Source organism: Phaethon aethereus, assembly GCF_964289735.1.
Source record: "Phaethon aethereus genome assembly, chromosome: 21".
Lineage (NCBI taxonomy): Eukaryota > Metazoa > Chordata > Aves > Phaethontiformes > Phaethontidae > Phaethon > Phaethon aethereus.
The window spans coordinates 7,807,058-7,819,705 of NC_138597.1; the positions used below are offsets into that span (position 1 = coordinate 7,807,058).

Below are 12,648 nucleotides of genomic sequence, written 5' to 3' on the forward strand. Positions count from 1 at the left end.
CGCACATTTCCAATAGCAAAACCCAAACTTCCCTAATGTAAAACACAGACAACATATTTAACAAATAGTTTGCTTTCACTGCTAGTTGAAAAACATGAAACTACAGAGACTGAAATCAACTGTTAACTGTAAAAAATGCTGTTCTGTTAGTATCTTGCAAAGCTAACTTCAATTAATGAAACGCACCGATAGTATGTCAGAGCAAGATTTTAGGTTAATTTGACAAAACTCAAAGCTTTTAAGAGCCAAGGGTTCTATATTAACCTTAGTTTGTTGTCAAGCCCGAGTTGTCTTGCCACAGAGTAAAGACCTTATTCAACATACTCATGCATTAGAAAACTGAGAAGTAAGAAAAAAAGAACTGTTACTAGCACCAGTATAATTGTAACATAGATAAACGAACCCCCAAAATCCTGAACCAGGGAGGCTGAGTCAACAAGAATTCCAAGCATGTAGCTCCCGTCAGGGTTTACTCACCAAAATTATCTTCTTAATGGCTGCATTTAACTTTTCATACACAGACATGCATTAGAAGGGATTTAAAGTACCATATGAGCTAGAATGTATGTTTATATGAAAAATGCTGCACCCGTTTATCTCAACAGCCTCATACTATCTTAGTTACATGAGTAAGATAGTAACGATAAGAAACCTATCCACTAGAAGTACAAAAAAAATAATCTTTGTTTCAGAAGACTCTTGGACAAAATTTGTTCAATCATTTAAGAACAGATTTATTATATAAAGGTTCAACAAGACCTGAAAAGGAGAATTAAATGGACAGTCTTGCAGTAGGAGCAGTAACTCCTAGGCAGAGTGGAAGCTCTACTCCAAATAGCTATTAACCACTGAAGATTTTAGTGAATATTCAGATTTAATCAGCTAAGAGATGTGAAATATTACACTCTAGGTAATTTAACCTCTACAGAATTTTCTGCTTATATTTGCAGTATTAATTCCTTTTGCTTCAAAATAAGCTAAATTCTCTACTTCATGATGAGGCTAAAAGAAAGAAGTGTTCAGATCCCTAGAACTTCTGTAACTAGGTCCAGACAAATAAAGGGGCATGAAGAAACAGCAGTAAATCTTGCATTCTGTGTCTAATGCAAACCCACTGGAGTTAATCACTATTACCACAACTAGACACTGCAACAGCTATATAACTACATCTCCACAACAAAACCTCTACAGCAAGTGGCAAGAGAGCCAAAATCAGCCGGCCCATCCTGAAACCTGCTCTACCAAGAAAGCCACACTCCCAGTCAGGAACCTGGAACTCCAGCTTCCAGCAGTGATTTTTCACAATCATTGGTCACTGCCTTTAAACTGTTAGAACACCTTTTAAATTTGAACTTTGGAATCTAATATTGAGTTCAAGTGTTTTTAATTGGGGGGGGAGAACAACAAAACACCACGCACCTTTCAGTGAAGACTACAAAAAACTTCTATTTTTGACCCTAAATTTACCTTCTTTCTTTGTATAGTAACTTCAGTTAACCAAAGATTTTACTTGTGAGAATGACTCTCACCCATATTAAAGCATTCTGCAGAAACAAAGACTTCACTCAGAGGGAGGGTTCATCAAACCCACTGAAATTACAATCATTTAATAAAAGTAATGACTACTCTGTATTTAAAATATTTTCCCAGGCAGCATTTTAGCATATTGTGCATTCCAAACAAAGTGCTACTGCATAATCATTAACTCTGCACTACGTAGATCTTATAAGGCATATAATGAAGATTTTAGAGAAATAAAGAATATTAAGTTTTCTTATAGATAGAAAACATATACACGTATGCCCATTAAGATTGCAGGACAGAATTTTGTTGGATATAACGTAGTTCAGATTAGACATAATGTCTTGAGACGTGCAAAGGAAAAGCAATGTCATTATTTCACACTGAGAAAAGCAAGACTAGAAGGAAGTAATCTGTCCAAAAATCACCTGACGTTCTGGGCTCAGAACACAAAACCTCTTTTTTCCTCCCACTCCCGTATCGTATTCACTGGATTATGATGTTGCACCACACAACCATATTTTCAGAAAATGTTAGACAAAAATTCCTATAAACTTCCAAATCCAAATGGAGTAATGACATTTTAAAAGCTATACAATAGCTGTTGAACCTTAGACTCTGCCACAGTGTTTTAAAACTGTATGTAAAACTGTCTTAGAAATGAGAGGAAAATTCATCCAAGTTTTTTCTTTAAGTACGATGTAAGCTTATCTTCAAATATGGGATTTTTTTAAAGTGTTCTCACGTCCAGTTTGAAAAGAATTGTTTGAGACATATATGCTGCAGCCAGTCAGACAATCACAGTTCTGCAGTTAGTGGCACCTGCATTACAATTCAATGGATTTAAATTACCAAGGGGCCATGGCAGATACCCCACTGACAACAATTAGCATAAAAATGTTCTATGGTTTAAAGCTGTGGGTGGGAGTTACAAAAGGTTAACAGAATAAATATAAAAATCTTTTTGAATATAAAATCAATGCGCTTTGTTACCAAAGTCTGGGTACTGTAATTTAACCAAAATAGGGTTTAGAGTATCTGGCAATCTTCCATATGCGTGAGCTTGGCTTTTCTTTTAAGCAAAATGCCAAGCAGCCAATCAGAAAGTTTTAAACAAAACAAACCAAAGACCCAAAGAAAGTGTTTTTTTATATATACATATATATTTTTTTTTAAATTTATTTTCCTAAGCTTAGCACCAAAATGAACACCACTCTTATCAGGCCTCAGAATGATCTTTTTACACGTTCAGATTCAAAATCCAGAATTATTTTATTGTAGGATTTGGTGAGGGAAATATTTTAGCGGTCAAAATAAAGTTTGCTAGAAATTTTTGGATTCAACTCTAGTAACAAGCAGTTTTCTCAAAAGGTCATCACTACATCACAACATCTGTATTTTCAGAAGTGGTTTCTACTTCTGTGTAGCTACCAGGGGAAATAAATGAAAAATAAAAAATAAATCTGTTTTTCATAATGCTTGGGACCATAGCTTTGTTGTATGTAGACTGAAAATACAAGCAGAACAGTTGAAAACAAAGACATTCTGCTCATTGAGAGTACTAAATGATAATGATGAATTTGAAAAGAACACAGAAATGTAATGGACATCAGCAAAGCATCTTCAGGAAAAATACAAGCTTAATAACTCTAAAACTTTATCTAGGTTGTCCTTTGTTGACAAGATAAATGGTCATACAGGAACTTGGATCCAGATAAATTCAAAGTAAGAGCTTTTGACATGAAAGCTTAATTCCTTTTACCACCCAATAATTTATTTTTTAACAAACAATCAACAAGTCTCACAATAACATAATTACCGGGGAAACATATCCTAGGCCACAGAAGCAGCAGTAAAGCAAAGCAGGTAAGAGACTGGTACAGTTAGATTCTAACTCCAAATTGATGTCTCATTAAATTGAGTTAACATGGATGTGCTTGACGCATGCCGGGACCCCTTTTATCACAATTAGTGCAACATCTCCAGCACTCCTTGCAAGTCTAACAGAGTCAGCACGTTTAGGGCTAGCCCAAGGTTTCTAATTGCAAAATCGGCAAACATGTTAATCATCACTTTGTTGCCCCGTTGTTGTGAAATGAGCTTACAGATGTGTATTAGAGTTTATAGAGGGGACTAACAAATTGATTTAGCTACTATTTCACCATGGTACCGCAAGATGCTTTTCATAATTACTTCTTTTTAGTTATATTTCTGTAAGGCTACCAGTGTACTAACACTTGTCTGAAAGGCAAGACAGGTTAGCAACTTGCATACACATTCTAGTACAAACAGGGCTTTGCTCCCTCCCCGCCCCAGGTTTCCCAAGATTAGAACATACTTATTTTAATGAATATTAATGAGTATCTTAATTAATATTAAAATTGCAAAAACCACAGATGAGAAGTGACCTCCTAAGTGCAAAACCCTTAAGGAAAAAAAGCGGTTTTGGGAGAGATGGTATGAGGGTAGGGGTGAACAACACAATGGGAAGAAGTGCTAACTCCCTCAGTTCTGGAGCTGTCATTATCCAGACATTAGCACCAATGGAAAAACCGTTAAAGATAAAAGAAGTTAGAGGTACTCCGTAGCGATCGCTGAGTAGTTTCAGGGCTCAAGGTGAAGGTTAACATACACCGAACCTTGAGCTTCCCTGCGTTCACGCAGAATGCCTCCATGCAGCTACTGCACGCACTGGTTCTTCAGTGCTGGAAACCAAAAGACTATTAGGCAGCTATGTTTTACATGAGAGATTTAAATCCTACTTTCCTGCACAAGAGAAGGCAGATTCCTCTTGAATGAGGATCAACTGCATTTCTGGTTCTTTTTCAATTTATAAACTACCTCTAACCCTGCACAACACAAGATTTTAGTCTTGCATTTTTCTTCAATCAGCCCTAACTGTAAAATCGCACCTGAAGTAACTCTGATGCTTTAGAAGAAACAGAGCAAGCACTGCACATACGTACACACTGATTGATCAAGTACAGGAGTAGGCAGAAGGTAGATTCTCGCTGAGTACGGACGCGCATACTCAGCTAGTCTCATTTTAAAAAAAAAAAAAAAAAGATATCTTCATTGTTAATTATTTCAAAAGTTCCGGTAAAAGCGAAGAATAAACAAACTGCAGAGACAGACGTTTACCAAAGGTGTTATTCACTCCAAATACAAGCTTAAGTACTACACTGCAAAAGTCTTAACATATTTGGAATGGAGTAGAGGAAGAAGCAAGACGGGAGTGACTGGAAGGAAGACATTTAATTTGCTCAGTTAACAGATGATAAGGATTTCCGTTTCATTTTAGATTCTCTGTATATCTGAAACAATTCACAACCATTTCCACCAATAAAGTAGGAAGAAATATGCCAGTCCTACCCAAAGTTTGCGTAGTTTTTAGAGGAAGAAGAATCCAAAAACCTTGACAGAAAAACCCTCAGAGGTATAATCTGCAAAATAATCACTTAACAACCATTTGCCATACTATTTTACCTCCAGCTAGGCTGCACCCTCCTCTATAAATTCTTTATACTCTTCTTCAATATTCTTCCTATAGAAATACAACAAAGTGTGCTGCAGCTTAGCATATCGGTTTGTTTTTTTTAATATTCTTGCAATATAAACCTTGAATAAAATACAAACTTGAGATTATTATCCACACGAGCTATCACTTGCAGAATGTGTGAAAGTATGCTTAAATCTCACTGTCTTAGGTGTTTTAAAAATGTCTTAGGTGGTTTAGGAAAGGCTTTGCTGAACTGAGATTGAGCAGTCAATACATCTGAGTTTGACTGCAGTGGAACCCATTCCTCAAAAAGCACAATCCTTGCATAGAGAACTCTGTTTATTACCAGGAGATGCTGCACGATACAGCACAGCAAAAGTCAAAAAGATGTTCCAGCAAGAAGAAATCAAAACCTACAACATGAACCTGTCTTATGACACAATTTTGTGACTATCTAACTTCCAGTGAAAAATCTCAGCTTGTTGCACTGAAACAGCAACCAAAACATACCTATTCTGCCAGAGGACAACGTTTGAGATCAGATTTTATAAACCCACATGTATTATTGAAATTTTGAAATTATTGAACTCTGACAATATTATTATTCTAAAGTTTCAAATGCGGTTTAAAAAAAAAAAAAAGAGTTTAGATGACCATGGCTTTGCTTTTTGAATAGAATTTTTTCCCAAGGTATTGGTCAACTGAAGTTCCCAGCCTTAGTATTATTTTTTCCCTTTCATTATCTGTTAGGTCATTTGTCAATAGAGCAGGTTCACTTGCTGGTCTTCTTCCTCCGCAAAGCCAAAAATAATTATGGCTAGTGCTGATAGGTTTTATTTTATATCTATTCACACTTTTAGGGACATACACAATAATTGTTTTAACATCTGGAAATGACATGTTTTTCCAAGCAGAGGAAGAGGCCCATGAGAAGTGAGAAAAGAGAGCAAATAAAAGCTATGCAACATTCTCACATACAGAAAAGAAAAAGATTACATTAGACAGATCTGTATGGGGCTCACAAAACTTGGTTCTAGTCTCGGATTATGTACAGCTGTGCACAAATTCAGTGTATCCCTATACCTGTTCTTGTCAAACATGCAGGGTACTGCTCTAACTTTTCCCTTCTAGTATTATTTTTTTTTTAAAAATTGCAGGTAGTTTTGTCATGTAAAGTATGTATCAATATTGTAAAGATTACTCTGCACATACAGCAAACAGACTCAAAATAAACAGTCATTTCTATAGGTGCTATATAACACTGCTTCTGATGCCAATTTTCTTTTTTTTACATGTTCACATAAAACAGCGGGAATACAACAAAGATCTAGGATGAGGATTAGTAATATTTTATTCAGCTGCTACAGACAGCTGAGGTAACATTCAACACCTTTCTTTTAGGTCCATTAAAATAATTGTTTCATTATTATTTCAGTAGTATATTTAAAATGCATGTAGATATTTAGAATGCAGATTTCCCCTATTCCTTTTAAAATATTAAGATTGGTCTATCTGTGGACTTATAAACCTAAATAGTGTCACTTTAAGCAACATTAAAAGAAACCACAGCGGAAAAGGCAGACGCGGCAATTCTGTTACTAACATTATTTCAAAATCCCATGAGACGAACAGTGAAATACTACCTAACCACACTTTGTTCCAGCAAGTACAACAGAGATCTTGAGATACTACAGACAATCATGAGATAACGTGCCCTGGCCATGTAATTAAACTGTGTGTCTTGTCCTGACGCTTGTCTCAAGGGAGTCAAATGTGTATATTTAAATTCACAGAACTTACGTACACTAATGCATTCGTTCAGGCAACAGCCTCGTGGCGCTGAGAAATCAGTGGGAAGCAGTGATTGTCAGCTGCACATAAGTAAAATGACTAACTGGGGGCTCTAACAGTTTCTATACCCAAATAAGTGTCTTTTCAGACCTTTAAGAGAACTAAAAGAGACACTATGAAGAAAAAGTTATCATAGACAGTTTAGATACTAAATTTACATACTGTTGCTAAAGAAAAATTATTTCTCCCTAACTCTAATTTACATGAGTCCAAAACCTAATATTTTTTTTCCATGTCATATGAGAAGTCAGGCTTCTTTACTTTTGAAATATAGTAATTACTACAGTGATGGGTTCACATAAAATTCCAGATAAAATTATTAAAATTACAATAAATACCTATTGGCTAAAAGAAGCAGAAACTGCTAGCTGAAATGCAGGCCAGATAGTAACAAAACTAAGTAATAAAATAGAGGAGAAACCTAATTATAGCTGCAGTTTCCTGTTGCCCCCACCCAGGAGAACATATGAAATGTCAGATTTAAAATAATCTAATTTTGCAGAAATTCTTGATTTATCACTGCCTGAAGGAAAAAGGGGGTAGAGTCAAAACCTTTTTTTCAGCAGAATATTTGTCTGTAGTGGAAATTACTAACAAGTCTTCAAAGAAGTCTTTGATGATCCTCAGGCTACCTCTATTGATGATGTCAAGAGTTTTAGCACTAAGGGCTTCAGTGGAGAAGCAGGAAAAGTGGATGGGGAAGTGGGCTTTGAAGTTGGCTCAGAGAAGCTGGCAGAAAATATAAAATAAATCATGTTAAGGCTTGATCATGCAAACACAAATGTCAAAGGCAAAACTCCTATTGACTTCAAACATGAGCAGAATCAGGTTCTCAACAATGAATCAAAAATACAAATAGATTGTTCTGAGTCTTCAAGATTAAAAAAAAAGTCAGTAAGAGGAAAAAGAAAAGGCACCCGAGAGTGTTGTTATTCCGTTGTTTAATACAGATTCTGTCTGCTCCGATGTCCAGACAGAGTATTCCCTAATACGATTAGAAATCAAGTATTCAGGGTTGGGGATTTCTGTTTTGGTTTTAAACATACTTGCTGCTGCTTCCAGTAATGGACATGATCATTTAAGAAGCATAATCTTATTTTTTATATCAAAACCTTGAGTAAGGAAAAAAGTCATTCTGGCAACCCATGAAAAAATGTTTCACGCTTTTTCACTGAAAGCGCTACTAACATGCATGTGAGTGACCTATTACTCTTTCTTTTAAGGTACTCTCTCTCTTGAAAATAGAAGTGGCAAGTCAGTTGTTATGGTAACTATTTTTCTTTCTTTCTTTTTTTTTTTTTTTTTTTAAACACAGCCTGTGTGTCATCTGATTCTGTTCCTGAATTACATTACACATTCACCTTTGTCAAATAGTCTAAAAAAGGCTTCTTGGATGAAGAAATAGTGTGGAGAAAGCAGGACAATTTTCTCAGGCATCCTGCTTTCACAAGTATAAAATTGCTCCAAATCCTTACATGATAACAAGTCCAACTACCTATGAAAAGATGCAGGTTTGCCTTGGCCCTCCTGCATGCTCCAAAGATAAAGGATCATACCTATCCTCCCTTTTTTGGTACGTTTCAATGTATAAATTGCTGTAAAAGATAATCACTCTCATCACAAATTTTCTCACTATTAATGAATCTAAAATTTCAATTAATCAAATTGAGTATTGCCAAATAAAGAACAATCCCAAAACATTTATGTGCAAGTTATTTCTGTTACAGATTAATATGTATTCTCCTGAATTATCAAGGCCATAAAGAAAACTTTAACACTATTACAAACAAAACGTTTTAAACATGGAGTATCACAAAATAAATTTTTTCCCCTCAGACTATTTAGTTACATGCACCATTTTAATCCATTAAAGCATTTGTTATGTGATTAAATTTATGCATACAGTCAACATTTTGTTAGCTCAGAGCTATGACATTATGATATTAAGAGTAGCTCTTTTATGTCACTTTTTTTGTTGAATGAAGTGCCTGCAACTCCATGAGCTCCAATCTTGGAAAGTTTGTCTTGTATCCTGCTTAGCCAGTAATTTTAACATAGGTCCATCTGAACGATGATCTTTCTGCTTAAATGAACAACTAAAATTATCAGTTACTGCTTCACCTAAGTGTGTTTTATTCCTCATTCAAATCCAGTCAGTTGAATACTCACAATGGTAAAATAGAAGGGAAACAATTCATCCATAATGAGCCTTCAAAAAAAGTGTCTCAATCAGATATACTTTTAGTGGAACTCAGTGGAGTTAGTGGGTGAAGGAAGAAGAAGTATCAGACAGCGATAAGCTTGAATTAGATGGCAGAATACTTAAGGCTAAGCACTTGCAACCTAAAAACAGTAAAAACTTGAACTTTTTACAGCTCCAATCTTCTAAACAATGAGCCAGCAATACATTTGAGTTGGCTTAATACGAAAGCTCCGTCCATTCCTAGCCCTGGTTTCAATTGAAAGCTTGTTACTCACTCTTATAAATTCCCCCAAGTTTAAGACATGTAGCACAATAAAGTTCCTCAATCCAGAAATATGAAAAATATTTTAGCTGATGCAGCAGAAATGTGATGATACGAAGCAAATGTAAAACACAGGGATTAAAACAATCTGGACAACCAGCAACATTATGTCACTGATATCAGTGCCTAGAAATTTCTTTCTTTATTACACTGTGATGTCTTGTAATAACATCAAGAATATAGATGAGAACATTCTTCAACATGCACACATTGCTTCCATTAGTGTAACAAGCTGAAATAACCCAGAAAGCATTGCTACGCTAAGTCCATTTACTAATGTATCTCATCCTCCTTTAAGCAGTCATTATTATCTTTTCTAAAAAGTGTCTTGGAAAATAATTAGTACAGAAACAAAAAATGCTGTAAAAATACATCACTAATAGTAAGAAAAAAGCGAAGAGCTGCATTGATACCAAGCTCACGTGCTTGGCCAACATCATGAAGCTACTAGAAATTTGTAAGCATAAGATAATGTTACTAAATAGTGACTAAAGAGACTTTCCAGTCAACGTACATCTGAAATATCTTTCATGGTTGTGGATCTCATTACCTATTTGAAATATGGAAAAACAGCCACATTTAAACAATAGCTACATATATGTTACCACTAAACAAGAAAACACCTTGCAACTCTTTCACTGGCAGTTCATGAATACTGGATAAAAACTGGATGATTCTCCATCATCGCATGATTATATCCATACTATAGGCAGTGGTGCACGAAAGCCTCAAGGATCTCATCATTTACCTATTAGCAGAAGTTATTCCCAAGGTATTTTGAGAGTTAGCCAACATTTCTCTCCAAAAGTAGAGATGAGAAGAATCTGAAGAGAAATCAGTAATGTTTGGAGAAAAGAATCTTTCAATAGCTCTTCAAGTATTCTTTATTCTTCTCTTTCTTTCCTCCTTCCTTTCTTCTAGTCTCCTAGGCATCTTTTCCCACTCTTTCTACCCCCTCTGCCTCATTTCATCTAACATGCCTTCTAGTACCAATTATTCCAATGGCCCTGACATAACACACAATCAGTTCACTAAAATCAATGATGAGAAGTCCCACTACTTGTCTGCCATGAACACTCAAAAAGACAAGAAGAAATCACACTGGACATGACCTCAACAGAACACTTAAAAACTCAATTTAAAAATTAAAAAATAAAAGCCTAATTCTTCAAAATCCCAGCACCATAAAAACACTGTCCTCTTAAATACAACTCAGACAATAGAGTAGCAGGGTCTGCTGCAGCTGCCATTTTCTAATCACTGAACCCCAAGTACAGAAAACATTTGTGGTTGAGGGACATCTAAGAATAGACTAGAATTCTGTGGTCCAAGTCATCCTGCTGAAGTAATGGTCACATTAAGGGACCATCACAAACAGGCATGTGTAGGGTAGCTTTGGGCAAACTTGACCTGTAAATAAGAAGAGTCTAAAAATAAAAAATACCATGTCCAAAGGTCCACATTTGCTTCCTCTGATCGCATGTGTGATCAAGCACCTGAGTTTATAATCCTTCTCCCTTTCATAGAAGATTTGTATGATTATGTATTTAAGTAACCAGATTTCAAGTTGAAAAACACATGGAAATTAATTTGCATTGTCTTAGTAGAGAATACAAAGTACTACTACTGCTACTATTCTCACTTACAAAGGGCACCAGGAATGAAGCATCTACCTGATCTGGATTAGGATTTTTGTGGAAGGACGACATATAGAAATACTGTGCGAGAACACTACCTCCACTATTTCTGTTTCAGTGTCCCACAAAAGGAAGAACATTATTTTTATGTGTGACCCCAAGATCTGGTAATGGCATGTGCTTGGCATAAGCCAACCAAAAGGAGCACATATATTTAATACTAGTAATTCTAGGATATCTTTAATACTTCAGGTGTTAAGTCAATGTTTTCCATTTATTTTGGTGAGTTAAAAAACAACTGAAAAAGGACAAAATAGAACTCTATGAACTAGTAATTTTTTGCAAATTATGCACGCCAGTGTGATGATAAAAATAATAAGAGCTGGACAGCAGGAGAGAGGGGGACGGCTGGGACAAATGTATGTGGCTGCTGCACAGTCACTTTGTTGTTCCATCTTTTTACAGGACAGAAGAATGTTTCAAACTTATGGAAAACACAGCAAACATTTGTACATATATTATTCCATCCTCCTACAGGGCACAAGTACATGGTGCACACACACAAACATGCATACCCAAGTAGTGACACTGTAAGACTAGAAAACTATGGTTGACTGCCTGTAACAACAGGATGCTTTGAATCCCCCAAAACTATCTTTAGCTCAGTGAACTATGTAAAAGAATTACTGGTTTTTGTTTTGAAGTCCTAATATTTAAAACAAACCACATTCTTCTACATTTTCTCTGCAATGCCATCTTTCCAAAAACACTGAAATGCCTCCTCTAAAAGTGCTCTTTTTCGGTTGCAACATACGGCATCCCATCCAGAAAGTCACAAGAGATTTTGTTTCCAATTGATTAAATTGCATGAGTCACAGACAGGATTTGCACATGGATTGCAAAAGCAACTGCTTATTTTTGATGCATTTCACAAAGTAACACATAGCTAGGACAGTTACCTTTGCAGTCCCAGCTACCAAGTGGTAAATAAAAAGCCTCCTCAGAAGCATCAAATTTGAAACTTTAAATCAAAGTCACCAACTATCTATTCTATAATGATTCTATTATGTGGCCAGCATTATTCCGTGTTTTTTTCTTAAACCTCTGCTGCAAATTAGGGGATCAAGAGAAAATGTTATGTCTTCCAGTGTTATGAATACAGAGGAAGACTTTGTCAATTCCGATGTTTCAAATCTCACAATATAAACAAACAGAACCAAAATTCACCACCTTTAGAATCTTAATCCTTCTGAAAGAAAAGTGGTTTGTTTGACTCAACTTCTCACTGCTTGGACTGGCAGTACTAGAATTGGCTACTCCAGCATCAAAATAATTTGCAGGTTAAAGCTTGTTGGCTGTTCATTTACCAAGAATTAAAAATCAGACACGACAGGAATCAGAATAATATCAAGACGGGAAAAAATTAAAAACTTCTGCATGCACCATCTGCTTGAATATTTTGTATCAGTGTAAAATGGCTTTTGCATGGACCTAAAAGCCTATATGGCTGAATATTTCTGATTTTTACTGAAACTAGCACTCCCACAATTTAAGATACAGTAACTGCTGCATTTATGGGACCAGTTTCATATGCCAAAATTGTTACTAGAAGTAT

General features: G+C 35.6%; 1 protein-coding gene across 1 annotated transcript in view; it reads right to left on the minus strand.

The window, feature by feature from the left end:
* MORN1 (MORN repeat containing 1) overlaps window positions 1-12,648 on the minus strand; it is a gene marked incomplete at both ends in the record, with an annotated part of 53,487 nt that overhangs the window by 23,864 nt on the left and 16,975 nt on the right.